Genomic DNA, 26,487 nt, shown 5'->3' with positions numbered 1-26,487 from the left:
AGAAAATATTGGTCAAGAAAATCAACAAAGCAAAATTATAGCAGAAATAGAAATTATGAACAATAAACAAGCATTATAACAAACATTTTAATACTCTTCCTGCTAAAAAAAAAAAAAAAGGTATGTACAAACCAACCTTTAAGGGGATAGAGAGCATAATTCACTTCTACACAATAATTCTTCAACTTTGAAAATTATTATTTCAGCAAGTTTATACCCAATTAAGAGAACAAAAATTATCTGATATGGGTGAGTCAGTGTGTACATATCATCACAATGGGAAAAATGTCAAAACACAGGCCAGGCGCTGTGGCTCACGCCTATAATCCCAGCACTTTGGGAGGCCGAGGCGGGTGGACGACTAGGTCAAGAGATTGAGACCATTCTAGTCAACATGGTGAAACCCCGTCTCTGCTAAAAATACAAAAAAAAAAAAAAATTAGGTTGGCATGGTGGCACTCGCCTGTAGTCCCAGCTACTCCAGAGACTGAGGCAGGAGAATTGCTTGAACCCAGGAGGCGGAGGTTGCGGTGAGCCGAGATCGTGCCATTGCACTCCAGCCTGGTAACAAGAGCGAAACTCCATCTCAAAAAAAAAAAAAAAAAAAAAAAGTCAAAACACAATACCTACACCATGACTTACATGTGACTTCAAAATGTACAAGCACCTCAATCTTTGCCTAGGTGTGCAATCAGGAAGGCACAGTCTTCCTTGTACAGGGGAGATGTCAGAATGTAGTAAAAGCATGCCAGTGTTTTCACTGCAGAACACATGGCTAAATGTGTCTCCCCCTTTATCTTCAAGTCCTAACCTTTGATAACTTAGAAATTCTGGGGAGAAAGGACAGCAAACTTTCTCTAGTGTTTGGATTGAATCTCTTTGGGTTAACCTATTATTCAAAGAAGCAAAAATATAGTCCATTCTCTGAAAACATACATCAATTTATAACTGATCTGGAGATTTCCACTGATAAAACATATGTTCCAGTTATACATTTTAGGTACAACCAGAGTTAAGGGATAATCCTGATATCTTTAAACAGCTCTCTACCTTAATACCATGTTCAATATTTGGAATAATGAAGAGACAACCACTCAGAGTAGGGGCCCCTGAGGGTAGGCAAGAAGGAACTCTTTTACCAAAATATTCATCATGTAATTATGTCTGTATTAGTCTGGATAGGCTAGGTTATGCTGAGCTAATTTATGTATACACATGTGTATCATGGTTTGCCTAGGGATTTTTCTCAATGACCTAAGCTTGGTGATGTATCCAACATCTAAATCATTGCTTGATGCTATGGCAGATAAATGTATATGGTGAATTGCACATGGGCTTTTAAAGGCTTTTGCCTAGAAGTAAGACATATCACTTCCATTAACATTTATTAACTGAAGTCAGTTACATGACCATACCTAACTTCAGGAGGGGCTACGAGGTGCATTCTTACCAGCTGCTTAAATAAATAATGGAAACACTGGTATATATTCCAAAAGTTATAACAGTTCATAATTGGAAATAACATATTTTCAATTCTCTTTTATATTTTAGGGAACTGAAAAGCAACTGTAATATTGCTTAAAGAACAAGAGAAGCAATGATTTTACAGCTGCACTTTAATAAGCAAAGACCATAATACCTCACCTAAAGCTGAGAGCATAAATTTTCCCACTATTGATGATACATTTATCAAGTGATTATGTTATTGATTCATTCCAGAAATATAAATTGAAATCTTTTAAATAGTATTTTTGAAAACTACTCTTACAGATGAAATGCTTAATATTGAAAAATTTTTTTAAATAAAAAATTACTTTTTAGTTTAATATCACTTCTTCATCTTAAGATTCTTTTCATTCATGTAAAAAATTATTTAAAAGCAAAACCAACATAGAAAATTTGCTTTAAAATATTGTTCTTGGTTCCTAACAAATCATCAGTGATCTTCTTGCCAAATCCATTTGTCTCTTTTCTGCTTTAATTCTATTATCTGTAATAGACCTTCTTGACCATTATCCTTTCTCTAACTCTTTCCACCCTTGGCTTTCAGTGGCGTGGTTACTTGTGTTTTTTCTTGTTCCTTTGGGTTGCTTCTTCTAAGACTCCTGTCCAGGTGCCTCCTTTCCATTTCTCAACATTGGCATGAACCTAGCACCATCCACTGTCCTCTTTATTTTCAAATGTCTTACTATTGCTGGGCAACCTCCATCATTCTAGTCTCATGTATGTAACCAACATCTGATGATGGGTCCCAAATCTACTTTTCTAATTCTGAGACATCTCTTTACATTCAGAGATTCATATTCCAAGTTGATTGCTGAATAGCTTTTTATACACAAACCTCAAGAAGGTAGCATTAAGTCATTCAACAGCTGAACTAATATTCCCCCTCTCTACCACAGACCTACTTCTAACTTTTTTATATAGAGATATGAATCAACATCACAGATCTAGAAACTGTTAAATTATTATTAGATCCTTCTTTATCCTCTGTCCTCAAATACACACCCATTTGTTTACCAGGTTCTCTAATGCATAAATTTGAAATGCTCATTTCTTCTCATGAATTTTCTCAGCAGTCTTCCTCATCAATCTTTTGGTTTCTGTTGTAGATTAAGATTTTGTCATTTGGAAATGCTTTTAGCATATTAGAAAGACCGCCATATCTTTATGCACTGTTTTGCAACCACATGTATTTTCTTTATTTTATTTTATTTTATATTTTGAGACAGGGTCTGGCTCTGTTACCCAGACTGGAGTACAGAGGTACAGTCTCAGCTCACTGCAACCTCTGCCTCCCAAGCTCAAGTGATCCTCCCACCTCGGCCTCCTGAATAGCTGGTACCACCACACCTGACCAATGTTGTTCGTATTTTTGGTAGAGACGAGGTTTCACCATATTTCCCAGGCTGGTCTCCAACTGCTGAGCTGGGATTACAGGGATTACTGGGATACAGATTGCTGGGATTACAGGAGTGAGCCACTGAGCCCAGCCTGAATCTTCCTGAAGACGAATTCGTGACCCTGCCACTACCGTGCAGAACATTTTCAGTAGTTTACCTTCTCAAAGTCCAAATTCTTGAGAATGGCATGAGATCCTCCACAGTCAGAGCATGAGCTTATTTACCAGCTGTCTCTCTTTTCAACAGCATATACACAGTACTCCAAGTTGCTGAACAATTTCCTCTGCCATAAAACAGTGGTCTTCAAATATTTAAATGAATAACAATCACCAAGGCAGTTTGACAGAAGTATAGTTTCTTTGGCCCCATCCAGAAATACTGTTTTAGCTGTCTAGGGGAAAACCTAGGTATCTGTAGTTTCTATACATGACTAGGTGATATAATGTAGGTGGTCTATGGATGGCAATTTGAAAGTTTTGCTTAATGCATTTGCCATAAAATTTTTGCCTAGCTATTTCTCTGCCTGGAAATTACTTACTTTCCTTCTCGTCCCACATGAGTGCCTATTCATTTTTCCAGAAAAATCTATGTGAATACCCACCTCTAATTTATTTCAGTTTAATTAGTTGTTCCCTACTTTGTGCTTTTATATAATTGGATTATATTTTTATTTTAATAATTTCTACAATTTTAACCATTATTTTTCATATATGACTCACTAACTGTATTGATAATCCTTGATGGCATCTTCATTTCAGTTATTCTCTAACATAAGTATTTAAAAGTATTTTTTATATATATATATATATATATATATATTTTTTTTTTTTTGAGACAGAGTTTCACTCGTTACCCAGGCTGGAGTGCAATGGCGCGATCTCGGCTCACTGCAACCTCCGCCTCCTGAGTTCAGGCAATTCTCCTGCCTCAGCCTCCTGAGTAGCTGGGACTACAGGCACGCGCCACCATGCCCAGCTAATTTTTTGTGTTAGTAGAGACGAGGTTTCACCATGTTGACCAGGATGGTCTCGATCTCTTGACCTTGTGATCCACCCGCCTCGGCCTCCCAAAGTGCTGGGATTACAGGCTTGAGCCACCGCGCCCGGCTTAATATATTTTTGTTGTATTTAGCTGAATATATACTATGTTTCTGTGGATTTTATTTCTAATGGAAAGTGCTATGCACCAAACAAAGTAAAATGCAAAAACACCAACTAAATATTCTTTGTTATGTTTAAATAAGACACTTTATTAGATTTGCAGATGATGCTTACTTTTTTCAACAGATGACAGAGCAAGATTCAAATATATCTCAGCTGGCTGAAGTACTGGTATAAAATTTGTATGGATAAACACATAGCATCATAATTACGTTTTAAAATATCAGTTGTACAAAATCTAGATGTGGGAGACATATTGAGTAACAGTTCATGTGGAAAATACCTGGAGGTTTTATCTGATGACAAAGACAATATGACCCAAAGTGCTATTTGACTAGGAGTGAAGCTAAAGCAATTTTAATCTGCACTCATAAAAATTTGGTGTCCCTATAACAGGATGTAATGGTTTCTCTCTAAGCTACATTGATGAGTTCAAATACTAAAGTTATATTAAGTCTATGCCACCATACAGGGATATTTACAAACTAGAACTGGGTCTAGAGAATTACTAGAAGAATATGAAAATAGTTCGGGAATGGTTACTTGATAAATTGTTGAAGAGACTGCTTAGAGAGAAGATAAAATGAAGAATGGTGTCTGTCCTCAAATGTGTAAAATAGTATCATGGAGAAGAGAGATGCATGTTGGAGTTGCCTTGGAAATAAGCATCGGAATCAAACATATCTTAGGGAGGAAAAATTCAGCTCAAGATAAAAAATTTTTGGTTGAATTTGTTAATTGGAATAAGATATCTCCTGGAATAACACATTTCCCATCCTTGTAGACTTTTTTTCCTCTTTTTTTTTTTTTTTTTTTCTTTTTTTGAGATGGAGTCTGATGTCTCACTCTGTCGCCCAGGCTGGAGTGCAGTGGCACAATCTCAGCTCACTGCAATCACTGCCTCCCAGGTTCAAGCAATTCTAATGCCGCAGCCTCCTGTGTCACTGCGCCTTGCTAATTTTTGTATTTTTAGTAGAGATGGAGTTTCACCATGTTGGCCAGGCTGGTGCTGAACTTGAGACCTCAAGTGTTCCCCCGGCCTCTCAAAGTGCTGAGATTATGGGGATGAGCCACCGCGCCCAGCCCCATTCTTGTAGCTATTATGCACACCTGTCACCAAAGATAATGTTTGTGTACGCACAGACTCTAATATCAAATTTTCTTTAAAGTGCCTTTTACTCTAAGATTATTCTTTGTTTGTTCCTTTAAGATCAGGTTTATTGAGATATTATTTACATACCATAACATTTACCTTTTTTACATGGACAGTTTTATGAGGTTTGATAAGTGTGTATCTACATGTATATATTATGTTACTCCTATTACAGTGACGATATAAAATATTTCCATTCCCCCAGATTTTCTTATGCCCATGCTTAGTAAATCCCTTACCCCCTACATCTACCACCTGACAACTCATTTGATTTTCATGCCTACAACTTCGCCTTTTCCATAATGTAACATAAAGAGAGCCATACAGGGTGTTGCTTTTATTTTTAATCAGTGGATGAGTGAACAAAGAAAATGTGGCATATATGCATGCAATGGAATAACGTTCAGCTATAAAAAAAAGAATGCTATGCAGCCATAAAAAACGACTAGTTCATGTCCTTTGTAGGGACATAGATGAATCTGGAAACCATCATTCTCAGCAAACTGACACAAGAACAGAAAATCAAACACCACATGTTCTCACTCATAGGCAGGTGTTGAACAATGAGAACACATGGACACAGGGAGGGGAGCATCCCACACTGAGGTCTGTTGGGAGTGACTAGGGGAGGGACAGCGGTGGATGGGGAGGTTGGGGAGGGATAAAATGGTGAGAAATGCCAGATATAGGTGATGGAGGGATGGAGGTAGCATACCACATTGCCATGTATGTACCTATGCAACAATCCTGCATGTTCTGCATTTGTACCCCAGAACCTAAAGTGCAATAAAAATATTTAAAAATAATAAAAAATAAATAATTTTTTTTAAAAAAGGAATACAACCCAGCCACTTGTAGTAACATGGATGGAACTGTATAGTCAATACGTTATGTGAAATAAGCTCTTTCTTTGAGGCAAAGAAAGAAAAATATCTCACGTTCTCTCTTATATGTGGGAGCTAAAAAGTTGATCTCATGGACATAGAGAGTAGAGTGCTGACGAGCTTTTTTTTTTCTTGCGTATTTTTCAAAAACTTTTAAAGTTCCTACTCAAATTTGATCATTAATTCTAAATAAGGTATCCCATAATAAACTGTATGTAAAAATGCTGTCCAGCTAAATGAACTCATACAGATGGAGTTAATCATACTGTGGTCTAATGCAAACTCACACACACAGACATGCACACACACACACACACACCTCATTTCTTACACTCTTGCATAGAGAAGTTCCACTGCTATTGTCATCTTCAGATGTGGGATTCTTTTTCACAGTTTCTGACATTTCCTCTCTTGGTCTCACACCCAGTGATATGGAAAGAGTACATAGTAGTGCTGGAGGAGGAGCCTTCTTTCCCATGGATTTCATGATGCTGGTAAGCTTAGTCCTTGCATAAAGTGAGCCTGTTTTCATTGTAGCCATTATCCTTTCATCTTCTTGAAACATTTTTTTTTTCTATTTCCCACCCCTGACTGAAATTTTCCCTAATAAAAATGTTTGAGCAAAAACCTGAAGTTTCTTGGATCACTAATTATACTCATTGTATTAGGCGACTGAGAATTGCTATATCAGGTTGGAAGATGCATACTTTTGGAAAACAGGGGTATTTTGTGGGAAGTCTGCTGTGGGATGTGTGGTACTTTAGAACAGCAAGAAGGTACTCAGGATGGCACCGGGACAGGGTCAATGAACAAAGAACAAGAATCGTTAAAGGTCTTTCTGTTTTATAGAGTACTTTGCAAATATTGCATCATTGAATCTTTACAATGATGCATAAAATTGAGCATGATTGAGCCTTTTCTGCTGATGAAGAAAGAGCACTGAAGTAATTTGCTTAAAGTCACATTGCTAATCCAGGACATAGCTAGACGTGAAATCAGAACTTTCCATTCTAAATCATTCATTCAATTCATTCATTCAGCAGATATATGCTTATGTCATTTCCATAGTCAGTTTGTAAGCTTTGCTTGAAGGATAAGGAAACAAGGCTCTGAGAGATAAATGAAATTTCTTAGAGAAAAATAATGAAGAAATTTTAGAGGTAGAACTTTAGTTAATGTTTAATCATCACTGTGTCTGCTCTCTTCACAATTCAGTAAGTAGGGAATGATACTCTGTATTTTGTCTGTTACATTTACCTTTTTACCTTTTTATGAATTTGAAGATCATTATAGAATAAGAGAGACATGTAGTACAATTTGGAAAATTAGAGTCATTCTCTTCTACTCCTTTCTTCGGCCATTCTATATCTGCTTAGCCATGCTTTGCTCCTTCCTTTACTACTCTTGTGTTACTCTTCATTTCCCAGCAGTTTTCTCATTGTGATATCAAAAACTTGCTAATATAGGAACATATCAAGCATCAAGACTAGTAGAAGTGTAATATAATGGTTAAGGATTTGGTGTCAACCAGTAAGCAGTTTGCTTCCAGTCTGATCTCTCTGCTCTTAGAAGTCATGAAAGCCTGAGTAAGTCTCCAAATTCTACATACTCTAATTTGGAAACTAAAGATATTAATAATTCCTTTATAGCATATAGTATCATTATCAGGAGTGCAAGAAATTGTGCCTGAAATAGTATTTAGTATAGTGCCAACCCGTGATGATGCTCAATCAATATTAAATACAGTAAAATGTTCTAGGTGATTCTGTTAAATTGCCATGTTGGTCAGGTCAAATTATGCCTATCTGGAAAAAAAAAAAACATTAAATAAATATTTTGAAAGTATTTTCTATTTGTTTTAGAAAAGTAAGTTCAGGAAACTATGGTGACAAAAGTCTCAAAATGACGTAAAGTCAAATCTGGAGATTAAATTCAGAACCTTAAGCCTTTGTTTTGCTTCCAAAATGTAGACATCCAAGAGAAACAGGAAAGACATGCCATGGAGCCCAGTAACCTAATAATGTACTACTGAACCCTTCTAGTGCTGCTAGTATATTTTCATTTTCAGATGGCTTTGAAGTAAATTTGTTAAATGCACTTCAATCTGGTTAGATACACAGCGTGACAATAGCTATGTAGAAAAATCAGAGTTTATGGTTCATCAGATCTCTATTTTAGTTATGTGCAGAATGTCTGCTGTACTCACTCATGGCTCCGTTTAAAGACTTGGCTGTTAGACATTTATATATCCGTTAATTAGCAGCTAGGCATGATTTAAAGGATAATGTTCCTGGCGTTTAGTGTATATGAAGCAGTAAACAGCTTTTGTGGAAGATTAAATGCTGTAGCAAATCAGAGACATTTGGTGACCCCCAGCAGCCATTTGTTGCCAGAAAACTGCAATCCTACAATTATTGTGCCAGGGGGGAAAACATACTCAACCCGTAGCACAACAAACAGAAGAATGCATTTGAATTTGCCTCTTGTATGCTTAGAAATATGGCTCCTTTCTTGTTTATTTTATTTTTTGATTGAATTTCATTTGAAAAGAAGTTCATATTTAAAGCCAAATACAGTGTACTTTAACATACCTTGGATTGAAGGGACTTAACAGTTCTAGGGATCAATGTATATTTAAAATTAAGAAGTTAAAAATGCATGGCTAATATGAAAAATTATAAATTTTTAAAAATTTCTTTTATAAAATTAAATATAAATCTGTGTGAGACTTACCTATCCCTGTCAATGGACCGTTAATAAAATTATGGATTTTATATAATGCCAATCATATATCCATATAGTATGTTTATAAAAATAAAAATATATGTGGCATGTTATATGGAAAAAAGAGAAATTAATTCAAATTATTGCTTGGAAAAAATCTGACTACTAACAAACATATTTTTTGTTAACACATAAAAGTTGAAAATTTTAGATTTATATAAAACTTCATATTTATATATCAAATTTACAAATCAATATCTTCCTAATAAAATCATATACATAGTTATAATTTATGTATACATATAATTTCTAAATTGTTAATTTATAAAATACATATAATATGTAGTCTGATATAAAGATCCAGAAGTGTAAACATATTTAAATAAAAATATTTTCAAATGCATTTTCCCTAGATCACTTGATTCTCAAATTCTTCTATTATTCATTTCCAATTTATTTACCCATGTAAATAAATTCTGAATAAAAAATAATTAAAACAATAAAACAAGAAGAAATAAATATTTGGCAGGAATAAAGAAGATACTTGATAATGTGTAGTAAAGGCATGGAGAAAAGTTCTTTTAATATATATACATGTACTATGTTCTTGACTTACTGGAAAAAAATTACATGGTCTAGTAAGCTGGTTTAGCTCTCAATAAGAAAAGAATTTCCACTGTTCTTTCTCCATAATTGGATTTGGTATGCATTGTAAAAGAAACAGCATCTTTCACTGAGCAGTGTTAGTAACCCATTTTTTAATAATACAAAAGGCTTCTCACACCACGTGTTGATCACCATAAATGCTTGTCTAACCCACTTCTCTTTCCTTTCTCCCAGAGGCATTTTTCTGCAGGCCAGTATGGTTGTAGATGGGGTAGTGGTAGTAAAAACCTTTAATAGGAATCTGAGATTCTCATTTTCAGCGTTTCTCTTTGATTTTTCTAAGGCACTACTTCTAAATTACCCTCAGAAGTTTCAAAGTTTCAAAATTGCTTTTACGATAAAGGTACATTTTGTTTGGAGAAGTGGGATTCTGCATTCTGTGAAATCTATATATTTTGAATGGTTATTGGGGAAGAGAGATTGCAGTAGTTTGAAGCACTGCTTTAATACCTACAGAAAGGCTGGGGATGCACAGAGGCATCTGCCTTCACTGTGACTAAAATGTTTACTTTAGCAAACACTGCTCTATTAAATTTCAAAGTGGTGCTCTTTGAATTTTAAATCGTAAAGGAAACCTGGCCTCCATTCTTGAAAGCTTCGGTTTAAACATAAAAAGGAGAAAGTAGCTTTGAAGTTTGAATGAGATGCATGAACTCTCCTTTTTTCACTGAGTTTGAAGAACTTATAGGGTGGGCATGTGTGCTATTTATTATTCTTACTTATGACTTGAGTGATACTCTTATTTCTTTCACTCTTGATCATTTCTCCTCTTTAAAAAATAGGATTTGGGGTTAACGTAAGGTTCATTTATTATTCTCCAATCAGGGAATGTATCTAACAAAATAATTTTAAACATTTTTCTAAACAAGCCACTTTATTACTCTTTAATGGGAATCTAATTTTTCAAATTATATCTAAACTCCAGGATTTTTATTAGTGTTGTTTGTTCATCTCTCCAGAGTTTACTATGTATGTAAAAGTAAAAATACAAAAAATTTGTATTTTTGGCATAGATGCTCACCTTAATGAGTATATATTTGGGCAGGTGAGTGTTTGAATAATAGAACAATCCATGGACCAGAGATAATTGAGCATTACAATAAGTTATGCCACCTATTTACAAATGGGAGCTATTAACTCTCTACTTTACTTACTTCAATGAACTTTTAAAACCAAATAATTACAGATGCACATTCACAAAATAAACCTTTTCAGGGTCAGTTCATTTTATCTGCTATGATAAATAATAATCATGATAGTATTGCTTCTATTTTAAAATGAAACAAGCTTTTTATCACAAAACTTGTCAAGGCATTACTCTTAGCAAGTATATAATTTAAATTAGTTAAACCATCATAGAATATGGAGTATAACTTATTAAATTAACTTTCAGTTTTCTTCCTGGAAATTCCACGTAACATTTAAAGAAAAATATGGGAGAAAATGTATAGCATTATTCTCATATATTATAACATGTTTGTCTTGATTCAACAACTGTTCCCACCAATAAAACCTTTTCTAAACAGAATATGCTCTTTCCTTATTAAAATAAACAGAGATGGCTAATTTGTCTCTGAATATGGCAAGAAAAACAGAGAACCATTAGCAGTCTCTTCTCTTTTCCCAAATATCTGTTTTATATTTCTTCTTTAATTCTCTCTTGTATATTTGGTTTAAGGCATGAAAGATATTCACAGAAATATTCGAAATACTTATGAATCAATGAAGCATGGAAAATTCTTTATTAATACATTCAACTAGCATGGACATTTGCATATGGGAACTGAGGCTATGTGATAACCTACACAGCCATCCACCCTAGCTAATACATCTCCAATCTCAGGAGAACAAGTGGACCAAAACAAGGAGCTCCAGAGACTGAGTAGCTCTCTTCCTCAGCAATTCACAAACTGCTATTTTGGGGAAGATGATCTATTAGCAGTGACTTTAGTTATAGAAAATCTAATAAATGCTGCATGCCATTTTCTTCTTTTATAAATTTCATATGCACATTATAGTGTTAGGTCCTGCAGTAAAGAAATCACAGAACTGTCAAAAACCCGTACCCTTTGCAGTATGTTTTGTGATTCTTTGACCTGGTGCCTGGCACTAAGAGTAATAATATCAAGAAGTTATACAATTATAATTTTTATATCCTAATAGCCTCTGCATAAAAACATCTTTGCAATTTCATTTTAACATAAATAATATCTTTCTAAGATTAGAGCTATGCAATAATGAGGTAGAATGTCTTATGAAGTAATAAGCTCTCTGTCATTTGATACATTTGGTGATATTCAAGCAAAGCCTAGTATTTGTGTAGCGTTCTGTGGTTTAAAAATAAAATCTTGTACTATATATTGGATACTACTAAACCTCTAAAGCAGTTCAAAATTCTAAGGTATATGATTAAGTCAGTGCCTTGTGTAAAATTTGCTTTTCATGCTCATCACTTTGACTATTAATAAATAATCTAACAAAAGGAGCCATATGAAACATTTTAAATTATAATTGTATATGAAGCAAGTCACTATATATTACTAAAATATATTTAATTCCACATATATGATTTTTGCCCCATGCTAGTGATTGGAAACTAATTCAAATCATTTAACTTAAATTATGCATATATAAACAACAGATTAAACATCTTTTGAAATAACAGACATGCATCTGTACCAAATCATTAAGAAAAAGATCCTGAGTTAATGCTGAATAGTTATAAAACACTAACAAGTTTTTAAATGCTTTTTGTTCTCCTATGCTTTTTTAATAGCATGTCAACTGTAATGTTTAAAATAGTAAACACTTGTTTCATATAATTGGTAATCTTTATGTCCATTTATGTGAGATCTTTAGGAAAGCCTTTGAATATCAGTCACATGTGGGCCTCTTCTAAGGTTTCTCAACACATGAATCAAGTTAGCTAAGATGCATCTGCTTATAACTAAATGCCTCTTAATATTATAAATATTCTTTTTTGAATATTTAGGAATTATTATAATAATGTTATATGAATAATGAGGTGAATTAAAAACCTCTGAACTTCAGAGAGAGAGAGAGAGAGAGAGAGAGAGAGAGAGAGAGAGAGATATTAACAAAAATGAGCCTAAAGGATTCCAGTCTCTCTGGTTTAAACAAATATATGAATGCTATTGAATGTATTCATCTTTGTGACATCAAATGAATAATAAAGAATAATGTCCTTGAACTATAACATATTGTAAAATTTCTATAAAAAGAAAAGATGTTTTCCAATGACAATATTTTTAAATCTCCAGAAAACCTTCTGAATGAGTACTGTAGAATATCTATGGTGCTAAACTGTATATTATTTTACACTTTTTGGTATATGTTTGACTTTGCTTAAAATTGGATAATTTTTCTGATTTATTTGATTTAAATGAGACAAGATTACTATGTAATGCTGTAACTCAATCATCATGCAGTCATCTAGATGGAAAGTAAACTATTCAGAAACATTTTCGCATATGTAATTTGTATAAACCATAAGGTTACAATTAAGAAATCTTAGGAATATATATGACTGTGACAACAGCAGTGGTATCAGCCCCTTTGTCTTCTTGCTATAGACAGCAATACCCTTAAGGATAGAAGATTGCCTGCTTTTATTTTATGAGTCAAGAAATTTAGTATTTCTACTCTCAAGGCGCTACATTTTAAAAAATGACTCACAATGCATAAGTGTAACAACATGTTACTTTACTCCAAACTTCCATCATCAAAAGTACCTAAATTCGGAGGATTCTACACTAGTTCTTTCATGCAACCTTGCCCTAAGAGCTTGCAGCACCTTATGTAGTCATTTTCTACTCATTTCAAATTTTTTTATAAAATGAACACATCACAGGAATCTTTCTATTCTCAGTAGTTTACAGGATCCAAATAAAGTTGCTCAACTTCCGCATAATTCCCCACCTCAAATCATCCACCACACAAGCTAAATGTAAATTTTCCATCTGGCCTTTTAAATAAGGACTCTTCCATTGGTTCTTATTATAACTATTTTACTTATATTCCCACAAACTTCCTTTAGTTTAGATACTTGAATTATTTGCATAGCTTGTTAGATAAATTATTAAAGCATTGATTATTAAATTTCTGAGAATTCCTTAATGATTTGCTATGTTTGTTTTATCCAGAGTTTCACATTAATGTCCTTTCTTACAGAGTATCAAAATCATAATGACATATTTTGTTAAAAATCAAAAGCATATAAAGCACTACCATGTGAAAAATACTTTGTTATGGAAGACAAAAAGATAAATGAATCCTAGTTCCTGACTTTACAGTCTAAAGGAAGCAGGAATGTGAATAATGAAGCCTAGGAAAGAAGACAAAAACCTCCATGATGAAAGAGTCCGAGGGGAAAAGGAGAGATTATTTCCAATTGCAGACTTCTAGAGGAAAGTTAATGTTTCCACAGGTGACAAAAATATTCTATGGAGAGGGAATCTCCATTATTGGCAAAAAGAATCAGTTTCACTGGGATTTCTGGCATAGCAAAGTATCTGCGGCAGTGTCTTCAATCCAAAATCAAAACAACACAGATTTCAAAGAGCACTGCACTCCATTTATTTTGGAAAACCATTTTTCTCTGAGTTTTCAATTTCTTTCTCTTTAAAGGACATCTTTTCTAATCTATATTCATGAGAACTTCTATAAGTTTGAGTAACAAATGGAATAATGTACAAAAAAACACTTTAAAAATTATCATTCAAAATAGGCTTTTTTGTCAAACTCTTCATGTATATTTAAGATAGTGATATGGATTTTTGAGTGAAAGTTCTTGAGAAATATAAAATATGAATGTATTACTGATGCGTAACTATCTTTTGTAAAAAAAAAAAAAAAAAATCCAATTCTAAGAAGAGATTAGGAAATAGACTGTGAAAGTCAGAGATGTGTTTACCCTCATTTTTGGGTGACCTAACTAGTTATAAAGAGGCAAAGGAAGCCCTTTAAATTATCTTTTTATTCAGAAAATATCAAGAACAGCAGGTCCTCAAGTACTATTTCCTTGCACGCTGTTTCTTTATAACGTTGATCAGAAGGAAAATTGATTCCCAGTCGAGGCCACTGTCTGTGTGGAGTTCTCACCTTCTTCCTATGTCTGCGTGGGTTTTCATCGGGTTCTCTGGTTTCCTCCCACATCCCAAAGCTGTGCGTGTTAACTGGCGTTTCTGAGTGGTCCCAGTCTCAGTGAAGGTGGGGGTTTGTGAGCCAGTGCTGAGATGGGATGGCGTCTCGTCCACTGCTGGCTCCCGCCGTGGACCCTGGATAAGCTTTGGTCACCCACAGCCCTGAACTGGAATAAGCGGGTAAATAATTGTCTCACTTACTTTGATTAATCTTTCTTAAATGTATGTATAGTTCACTTTCAATGTTTAATAGTAGAACTATTTTCACCTTTATTTAGATGTTTTTGTGACGAGAAATATGTCATGGTAACTTCATTCTTGTTATATTAATTCACCTATGGTAAAATTGGTTTTGGTATATTTTGTTTCACTTAAGATCACAGTTTCCAAGAAGTTCTCGACCATGTTAAGTGAGGACATACTACACTTCTAAAAAAAAAAAAAAAAGAGAGAGAGAGAAATAAAAGAAAAAATAAGTCATGTGCCATCCTCTATTTCCTCCCCAGCATTGTGTGGGTAAGGGACGAATCTAGGAAGTTTTGCCATTTGACACACACACACACACACACACACACACATAAAGTTGACTTTTTAAAAATTTTCCTTTTTTAAATTTTTATGGGTACATAGTAGTTGTACATATTAATGGGGTACATGAGCTATTTTGATACAGGTATGTAATGCATAATAATCACATCAGTGTAAATGAGTATTCATTATCTCAAGCTTTTATGCCTTGTGTTACAAACTATCCAATTATATTCTTTCCGTATTTTAAAACTGTACAACAAACTATTCTTGACAGTAGTTGTCCTATTGTGCTCTCAAATACTAGATCTTATTTGTTCTGCCAATCTGTATTTTGTAGCCATCCCCACTCTCCTCCAACACACACTCTACCATCATGCAACTCTCTCTGTGAGTTTGTTTTAATTTTTAGCTCCCACAAATAAGTGAGAACATGCAAAGTTTGTCTTTCCAAGTCTGGTGTATGTTTAATAACAAATTATGAAGCATGATTTGAAAGAACATCAATGTAAACAAGCCAGAGTCCAACCACACTCATTCTTTATGATGTTAAGGTCATTTCTTTGAACCATGTAACTACACTCCTAGCACTCTAGTTGATATTCTCTCTGTTAGGACTCCTTAAATGCTCTGAATCAAAATATTGTACATTTCAACACAAAACAATGTAAATGTATTTTTTTTGCATTTATATCATTTTATTTATTATACTCTTCTGCATATGAATTCTATATATGTCAAACTGAATTATATAGATAAGTTTCTGATACAGAGATAACTTCACACGAAATACTGAATATATATTAAAATGCTGCTTGCATTATACAAAGCAATAATTAAAAATAACTTTCACAATATGCAAGACCACATATTAGAAACTAATAAACCTGGCCCTAAAGTTATTGCTGTCCATAGGCAATAATATTAAGCAATTATCCCCATAGCTGGCTGAATATTTAAGAGTTTTCCAGTTGGATACTTTATTAATGCCAAAGTTTTTTTTTTTTTCTTTTCTTTTTTTTTTTTTTTTAACTGCATTTTAGGTTTTGGGGTACATGTGAAAAACATGCAGTAAATGTATCTTGTATTTTCTTGCTAAAAGAATAATTACCCCCTAAAAATAACTATTCAAATGAGTCAATAATAAAGTAACCAATTTAAATAAATGGAATCTAGATATACATTCTATTAATCTTTTATATTTCATTGGTAAGATTATAATTTTCTACCATTAAAAATTCAGGCTATAATAAATGTTAAAATGTCTAGAAACTAACCAAAATACAATAAAAATAACATTCAAAATGAAAACTTGAAGAATATAGACTCATTCCAGTTCACGTCAATCATATTTGTAAACTTCTAAAAAATCTAAAGTCCTCAAAATAGTAAAGTGTAATTGACCAAAAGAAAGATTATTTGGAATTTTCCTTTTATTTAGTTCAAGATGATCACATGATGCATTTTTATTTTCAGTAGAAACTTTGCATTAGGCAAACTATTTAAATATTAACAATTTTTCATCAAATATTAACTTTAAACACATTACAGATCATTTAAATCTAAAAGATATAATAATTTAAAATAATACAGTTGTGGTGGAATATAATTAGTGGCACTTAGTAATAACAGATTTTACTCCATATTACCTATTCTGGAGGGAAGAGAAAGGAATATTTTTGTGTGTGATACAATTTACCTAAAGTCTGATCAGTTTGATAGTTTTAGAATTTTCCTCAGCCTTCACAGAATGATATGTTCTCATTCAAGCAATATTAAGTGTACTGAGAAATTCAAATGTAATTTTTACTATTCTCCAGAAACAAAAATAGGGGATAGTTCATCAATGATAGTGGCTTACAGCTTAAAATAGTTGTATGCTTGTCAATATTTCTATGTAATTCTGAAAGATACTAATGTGGCCATTTTCACTGAAAGTGTGTGAGCAATGATAATTATTTCCACTTATTACTGCTTTGTACTTCCAAGACTGCAAAGTTCATTTGCAAGCTGTTTGACAAAAACATGAGACTTTCAAATCAAATATTATAGGAGGAAAGACAACCATATTATTGTTACTACTTTAGAATACAAACGTAGTATAAAATACACCTATTGAAAGATCAGAAATTTAATTTCAAGTCGGCAAAATAAAATTTTACCAGGATCTTACAGTTTGTAAAGCCTGATTTCTAAAAAGCTTTATCTTGAATAATAAAGGCCCCCATCTTATCGCCAGAGATTTGATTCAGCATTAATTGAACACATATTTTTCTTCTTTATTCTTAACCTAATTTCTAACCTAGAGCATTAGCTTCATGTTTTTCCTTCTGTAAATTTTATAACTGATGCTGCTAATTACAATAACAGGCTTATCTATGGAGTTATCCAAAGCAAAGTAAAATATTTGTGATCTACCTGATCTTGCTTAATCACAGTTTGAAAAAATGGGTCATAGCAAAATTTTCGTGCAGACATACATTTAGTTCTTAATTTACTGACACTGAGTTTCTAAGTGATAGCGTGTTTTTTCCTTCAGAATTGTTTAGGATTATGTAGTTGGCTCTTGAGCTTTATGTTAACATGGTAAGAAAATCTGCTTTGCTAATCTCTTTGACCTGGGGTAACTGCAGACCTTGTCCTTATAATATTACAAGGCTGAGCTTATGTCCAAACTAGAAATTTCAGGTGTTTCAAATGCAATACTTGAACTTTCAACTTATTTAATGGAAATGCAACATTACCATGATGCAAGAAGACATTAACAACAATATATTTCCAAGACCTGATTTTACATTCTAAGGTTATTATCACAAACATTTAAAAATACACTGAATTATACATTCAACACAATAGATATCAATTTAAGTTTCTAAGGGACTTATTTTCCCCACTGATTATGAATGAAACCCATTATAATTGATAGTGACTGTGTATCCACCTCAATGACCAGCTTTGCTCTTTTTCATTTATGCATGTGGACTTAGGTTATTTGGAAGTTATTTTTTCACATTTAGATAATTCAGATGTCTCAATGACTGCTTCACATTTGTAAATCAACAAACAAATTCATTTTTTTTCAAAATTTAATTCCTAGTATACTCTCTTGGTTGACAGTTGCATGTAATCCTTATTCTCATTAGGAAGGTTTGTTATACATGTGAGGTATACAAGTAATAAAAAGCATAACCAGTATCAGTATTCTGCTAGAATTATTTACCTTGGCAATTCAGTCAATGTTAATTTTGACATCTATCAACCCCATCTCATAACAAAAACTTTCCTTTCCTTTATCCTTTAGATAATTTTATCTATGTCATGGGAATATTAAATTGCTTCTTTGCATGAATACTTAAACATCCTCTGTACTACACAGCCAATTTTAAGATCTTTGGTGATAGATTGTCCTAGTCTTGGGTGTGATTGTTCATAATTTGTTCTCTATTCCCCTGCTCCACTCTGTAAGAGAGGAGTTCACCTCTTTAGATTGCATTTTTTCATGATCCACAGCCAGCTGGCTCTGGCTGCCTTTGACAATGGAGACACTGGTGACACTGGTGAGGATGCCTTTTGGAAAGCAGTGAGAAGAGAGAAGCCAAGGCATTCTCACCTTCATCTTTGCTGAGCAGTTTTCAAATGTGGCTCCTCTGTGATTCAAGCTTGCATCTAACAGGCCTATGGTGCCCGGAGTATTGAAAGGATGCTCTCTGGTATCTAATAGTATCACTCTTTATCTCTCCATTTGAAGAGTATTAATAGCTTTCCACTATTGATAATTTCTGAATTATCCCATCACTCCTTGCATGGCTCCCCAAATCCATATCACCTCTGCAACCAGTTTTCGGGATGAAAGGCCCTGTGATGAATATTTTAAGTGCTTTCTGATTACAGTTTGATATATCAGTCTTACATATTATCACAGTGATTGGTATGTTGTTGTTTTGATCACATGTTATATATCAGAAAATTGAGATTTAGAAGTAATTTGATTTTTTATGTCAACTGATGGTGGAAATTGAATTTGAATTTAGATTAGTCTGCCTCTTCATTTATTGCCTTTAAACACAGAGCATGTGTTTTGTATGATAATCTGTATATTGATGGGTCTAAATTTTTCCTTACCTGAAATAAGCCTGCAAGGATCATAATATATATAGCTATAAATATCTCATACTCTTTTACTTAGTAAAAAAACTTTCTAATGACACAGTGCAATTTATGCTTTGGAAAATAACAGAGTGCTGGGCTGCAGATAGTTTCTCAGGGAAGGGGTGGAGTAGGGGAGACCTGACAAGAGCTTATGTTACAATCCAGGCAGGAGGTCATGATGGCCTGGCCCAGAGTAGTGGTGTTGGAGAGATAATAATATTCAGATTCTAGGATATATTTTGAAAGTGGAGACAACAGGAGTTTGGTACAAATTAAATACAAGATTGGAGAGAATGAACTATTGCCATAAGCTGAGATGAAGTCTATGAGAGAAGCATATCTGCAGACATAAAGACTTGTTTTATCTACATAAAACAAGTAGAGTTTTACACATATTAAGTTATATTTTTACTGATTAAATTGTGTCATCATGAAAACTAGCTTTCTGTTTAAGAAATGTAGCTATCACACAGCACCCGTATGTATTATTGAAATCTAAGTAATTCAGAGAAAATTTAAACCAGTTTAATGAATCACTGGAACCAAATCATTCCATTTGAAAAAATCAAATTTAAAACTAAGGAAAACGTAATCAAGGATGCCTTAAAAGTCTTAGGAAATATCACTGTGAAGGTTTCTAAATAATGAAAGAATCATAGGGTGACAACTTTCCCCAGCATTGGATACACACAGAACCTGCCTTGCCTCAAAGACATGAGAGCCCAACAAAACCTATGGTTTAATGCAAATTAAAGATTTACATCGTTTATAATTAAGCATAGCTTATTTTAGAAACTCAGACTAACTTGTGTGTAAATGTCTATTTTCTGCTCATTGGCTGTTAATCTGAAAGCAGATTTTTGCCATCTTTCTACCATTTGCCCCTTTGTTGTTTTAAGCCAAGTTCTCAAATAGACAGGCAATTCCTTAAATACTGAGGTGAGTTTGCCAAAGAGTTTAGTGTAAAAATGAGTTCATATATAGTATATGACAGTCTATAAAAATGAAATCAGAGCAAAATGAAAAAAAAACTGTACATGGAGTACATCACACGTGGCAATCATAATTCCAAGCTCAGGAGTTGTATTCACAACACCCAGAATTGCTTCTCCTTGTATAATTGAGGCTGCAGTTTCATTATAGATCCTTTTACTGAGACTTTGCTTTCTAAACCAAACAAAAATCATGTTTGCTGTCAGTATAATAAAATTATTATTAAAAGTTTCCTCCTTTTATTTTGATGCTTATGAATGTTTGTAGCATCCAATATTTTGAAAATTGTATTAGCATTTTGGCATTTGAAGGCAATCTCATACTTAAAAGCATATAGTATCAAAATTTTAAAGCAAACTAAGTAAGTTGTCTTTATTTCATAAAGCCTTGAATTTAAAATTAGGAATGACTCATTCATTTACTGAAATAATGAAGGATTTTCTTTTCTTATACAAGTTGGAGAATACAAAGTTATAAAATACATAGAATAGATTTCACTTTTAAGGTCCTTTATCCATTTTTCCAGAACAAATAATAATTCCCACAAACACTAGAAGTTACTTGCAGTTCTTTTACCAGTGTGGGAAATGGAATTCACCTAGAGGGTGTTTTTTTTATTGAAAGTCCAGATGATGGGTGGAAAATTTGCCTCTATTATGTCTTGGAAGTGGAATCTTAGGTATGCCTCACTTAAGGCATGCACATTTAATCTTCTTAAAGAAAATACCAAATTAGGACTTGCATCTTCCAGTTTATAACCCTTCACATATTACTATCTGATTGAGATATGCAACAATATTTTGACCATTTACTATTCAGACATTATTCTAAGTATTATTTACACTGCAATGCTAAACCAGTTGCCCCATCTACTCTCATAGTCTACACACACACACAAACACAAACACAGCACATGACAAATTAATTATACTAAAACTTGGTACATATAATGGTTTCTTAGTAGACATAATGGATTCTTATTAAACCAATGGTTTCTTATTAAAGCCTAATAAGTACTATCCTTATATTTCACTCTGAGAAATATAAATGTAGTTTAAAAATTAAGAATATATTTTTAATGACACAAAAAGAAAGGAGAAAAATATGATGCCATAAACCTCAAAAAGTGATGACAAATGAGAAAAAGATTAGAATTTAGAGGTTTATGGCATTACTTCTAACTATACTCCCGTGTTCCCTTGCTTAAAGATATAATGGCTTAAAAATGTGGTTGAATATAAAATACTTGGTCTGCAAAAGTTAGTTCAGAGAGGCAATTAAATAGTTCTCAGAAGAAAGTTAAGGAGATGCTTAACAAATTTCATTAGTACACAGAGAAATTCTAATCAAAATTCTATAAATATTAAAAAGAAATAAAATGACATAGGAAATATGTAAATAGATACTGAAATAAACAAATTTTTAAAAATTATTACTGAGTCTGAGAAAAAATGTAAACCAAAGAATAGAAGGTGTGATTGAAACTACCATTGTACAGCATGGTCCAGTTTCCTTCCATTCATCAAAGTCCAGCTGAGGACCACATTGCCCTTGCAATCAATTGCAGTTAACTGTTTATAACTAAGCCATTGCCAATGAAATGAACAGATATATCATATGGAATGTATGCCTCTCTTGCTAAAGGAAAAATCTCTAGCCCTGGGTACATGTATTTTTTTTTTAATTTCTGCCTTAGAAGAATGTCAAAGACTAAAACAAACTTGAAAGCTATGTGTGAAAGACGCAGAGTCACATTTATTGCCAAGTCCTTAAATATTAATGTGGAGCACCACCTGTCAAACTAGGATGTCCACCCTGAATTATTAAATAAGAGGAAAATAAACTTATAGCTTGTTTAAACAATTATATTTTGAGGGCTTCTTTATTATTGATCTAATAAACCCCTAATTAGCTCAAATGGTTTATTTCCCAGAGAGCATGGTACAGTAGAACAAGTAAATAAAACACTGAAATTAGTAAAAGAAAACATAGACATTAAAAAGATAATAATTTTTTAAAGTACTACAGAGTTAAGGGAATAAATTGCCAAAATAAAAGGAGAACTAATAGATTTAGAAACAAAAAAACAGGATTGAAAAAATTACATGGAAATTCTGATACAGAGGTAAGCCCCGAAATAACTACAATGAAAGCAGATAAATTAAAGCAGAAAAGATAATAGTGGGGCAATTCAGATAATGCACGAGGAAAATTTATGAAACAGATAGCAAACAGAATGAGAAATTATTCAGTTGTGCAGTGTATAAAAAAGATGCCTGAAATGAAGGAAGAAGTCATCTGTAGATTTGTGTGGCACAGTTTTCTAGGAAAGGTTTGATGTGGTAGAGCTAACAACGGGTCATATCCAAACTGTATTATTAAACACTGAGAATAAAAAGAGAGTTTTTAGTCATCCTGGCAGATTAATAAAAACACTTAAAGGAAGAAAGAAAAATAAGGCTTATACGGGACTTCATAACAGTCAATACCAGAAGATAATAAACCTATGTACATAGAGTTCTGAAAGAAATAAACAAGAACTAAAGACTCCTTGGATGCTGGCCAAAATATTACTCAATTACAAAGCAAGAAATATTTTCTCAAATATGAACTTATTAAGAAAATACATCTCTTGGCCAGGCATGGTGGCTCACACCTGTAATCCCAGCACTTTGACAGGCTGAGAAGGGTAGATCACCTGAGGTCAGGAGTTCAAGACCAGCCTGGCTAACATGGCAAAACACCCTCTCTACTAAAAAATAAAACATAAATTAAAAAAAAACAAAAACAAAAAATGTTAGCCAAGCACCGTGGTACACTCCTGTAACCCCAGCTACTCAGGAGGCTGAGGGAGGAGAATTGCTTGAACCCAGGAAGTGGAGGTTGTGGTGAGCCAAGATGACACCACTGCACTCCAGCCTGGGCAACAGAGTGAGACTCCATCAAAAAATAAATAAATAAAAAGAAAGAAAGAAGAAAGAAAGAAATACAGCTCCTATGATCCCTTTGTGGAAAAAACTCCCAAGTCAATCAACACACGAGCGAAATATAAAAACTACAGTGAAAATATTGGCATAAGGAGAATCAAAATTAAGCATCATATATACATACATACATACATATCTGTGTGTTTGTGTACACATACCTATGTGTGTATATATGTACATATATATGTGTATATATGTATATAATACCAAACAACTTTAGAAATAATGCTTACAAAACAGGTTTAGGAGTAAAGCTCACCTAAAGGTGAGTAAAGGTGAGTAAAGATCACTTTCACCAAAGTGAATACACGTGTGTGTGTATATATATATATATATGGCACAAAACAAACTATAGCAGTGACGCTTACAAAACAGAAATAAATGCCCTGAACTGGAATAATAAAATATAATAGTAATTTATACAATTCTTATGAGAAAAAAAGAAATGTTAAATTATAATGTCGTTCCACTTTATTATCTATGTTAAAACTAGGAGCAAACTAATATAAAGACCAAGCACACAAACCACGTAGATCCATCACACAAGAGTTTACTTATCTGAAGAATGCAGAAGAAAGTCAATAATATCAGAGTACATAAAGGAGAAATCAACATGTTTTAGAGCCAATGGAAAGATAAATATCTAGACCCCAAAATATTCAAAAGGTTTTAGTTGTCAGTGATAATTTTTTATTTCATGTGTGTTACTTCCCATATCTTCTGCTCTCCTCCCAGCCTTTCTTGGTAAACATAAGCTTTTGTACTTAAACATGGACCAGTGTTAATTCAAATGAGTTTAGTATGTGCCCAGGACCATCTCTTCCAAGCCAAGTGCTCCCCATCTATCTTAGAGTTTACATAATATAAAATATACTAACAAGGTGAGGTCTCAAACACCCAGCATTACACAGATATCATTTATCACCCTCTCTAGGCTTACACAGCCTGATGTAAGTACATTCCTTAACCCAGGTCTGGAACCACAAAAGGGATCATTTACCTAGATGTCATAGGCAGTCATGTTAATAGGCCTATTAATAAGCCCTATCCTGCAGCTAATTACCTCATCATTTACAACAAGAGTAAATTGATACTGTAAAAACCTGAAACAAGATGAAAAAAAATACACAAATGACTCAACCTCATAATGTGCTCATAAACCCCTATCCTTATCAAATAACATATCCTATGACGAAGAAACATTTTTCTGAAGTTCATCAGATCCTTTAGGATCCTTTAGGTTTTCCTCTTCCTTTTTTGCCTGTTTAATCAAATAAAACTAAATTTAATGTTCATTAATAGAGTTTATATATTATCATTTCATTTTAATAAAATAATGTATCATATATTCAATCTATCCATTATTTAATTCATGTTTCTGCCAGTGTGGGAAAGTATTTAATGTATGGAATGGCGTCACCTAATGTTAATGATAGCTGTTTCATTGTAGTGATTGCGGTAATGACGGCCAAATACTGTCTTTCAAGTTAGATAACTGATTTGAATGTGACTCAGATTCAAATGCTTTTAATTCTGTGTAATGACAAGGACTACTCATATGCATACATTTCATACTTATTTTTGAAGCTTCCTTCCATCTCTGCAGTGAACAGGCACAAGAAAGTGGGATGCCAATAGCCAAAAGGCATGTTTCACAGTCTTACATGGGCATTGGGATTGGCCAGTGCAACTGAATGGCACATATAATGGTTAATCTTAATGTGTCAACTAGACTGGGCTAAAGAATGCCAGATAACTGGAAAACATTGTTTCTGGGTGTGCCTGTGAGGAAAGAGATTAGCATTTAAGTCAGTAGTCTAAGGAAAGATCCCCTTCACCAAAGTGGGTGGGCATCATTCAATCCTTTGAAGGCCTGAATAAAGCAAAAAGGCAGAGAAAGGGCAAATCTGCTCTTTCTGTTTGAGCTGAGTCCATCTTCTGCTTTTGGACATCTGTGCTTTTGGTTCTCTGGTCTTCAAGTCTGGACAGGAACTATACCACTGGATGTTTTGGACTCCAGGTTGCAGAAAGTAGATCAGGAACTGCTTAGCCTCTATATTTATGTGAACCAATCCCTACACATCTACACATCTCTATATGTCCTATTGATTCTGTTTCTCTGGGAAACTCTGGATAATACAGGACAGAAGTAGGATCTCATATTGGTTACCTAAAGTTACCACAGTACTATTCAAAGTATGAGAGTTCATTAGAAGTGTAAATTTACCCCCTCCAGAGGCCCAGTTTATTTACTTTCCACTCTATTACAACCAGCTAAACAGGTGTGTTCAAAGTTCAACGCAACACCTGCATAATCTTAAGTAAATTGTTTGTAACTTTAGTTCTAGAGAATCAAGACTATTTGAAGTCTAAGAAAAGAACTGACCTGGGAATGTTAATCCAGCATACCCTTTGGCACCATCCTTCAAATATATGGTGACTTCTCTTTGATGGTTTCTGCATTCATTACAATATGTACATATGAATTTTGAATAAAAAGAAAATTCTTTAAAAATAAATAAACACCCAAATAAATATACAATTAGGATTTCTGGCAAGACCTAAAAAGCAAAGCAGCAAAATTATTTGAGAAAATATAAAAATATAAACACACACACATACAGCCTTACCTTAGCAAGATCTGTCTGTCACCATCTAACTCTGGTGACTAACCTTAACATCACTAATAGTGAGAAAAGGTGACATTATGTACTTCTTGGTGTGATGCAACAAGAAATACGAACACCACCCAGTAAATACTGTTTCTCAACATATTTACTCTGACTCTGATCGATCTTCATATCTAAGATAGTTTACAATAATAAAAGAGACAAAGGAACAAGTTAAATGATATCTTGAGGACACAGACACATCTAGAAGGTGAGATGCTTGATAGATCTATTTAGTCTCCTCAAAATTTTATAGAAAATAAAAATAACAATACTGTCCTAGGTTGAAAGAGATATGAAACACACTAACAAAAATACTCATGATTCTTAATTAGATCCTTTTTTAGCATATTTGACTGAGATATATTTTGAGAACAATTGGAAAAATTAGGAGAAGGACTAGGAGTAATAATATTAGAGAATTTTTATTTTTATTACTTTTAATTTTTATTTATTTATTTATTTATTTATTTATTTATTTTTCTGAAACAGCCTCTCACTCTGTCTCC

Source organism: Aotus nancymaae, unplaced genomic scaffold, assembly GCF_030222135.1.
Source record: "Aotus nancymaae isolate 86718 unplaced genomic scaffold, 86718_ANA_hifiasm-v0.15.2.pri h1tg000040l, whole genome shotgun sequence".
Classification (NCBI taxonomy): Eukaryota; Metazoa; Chordata; class Mammalia; order Primates; family Aotidae; genus Aotus; species Aotus nancymaae.
Note: the sequence above shows the minus strand (reverse complement) of the source record.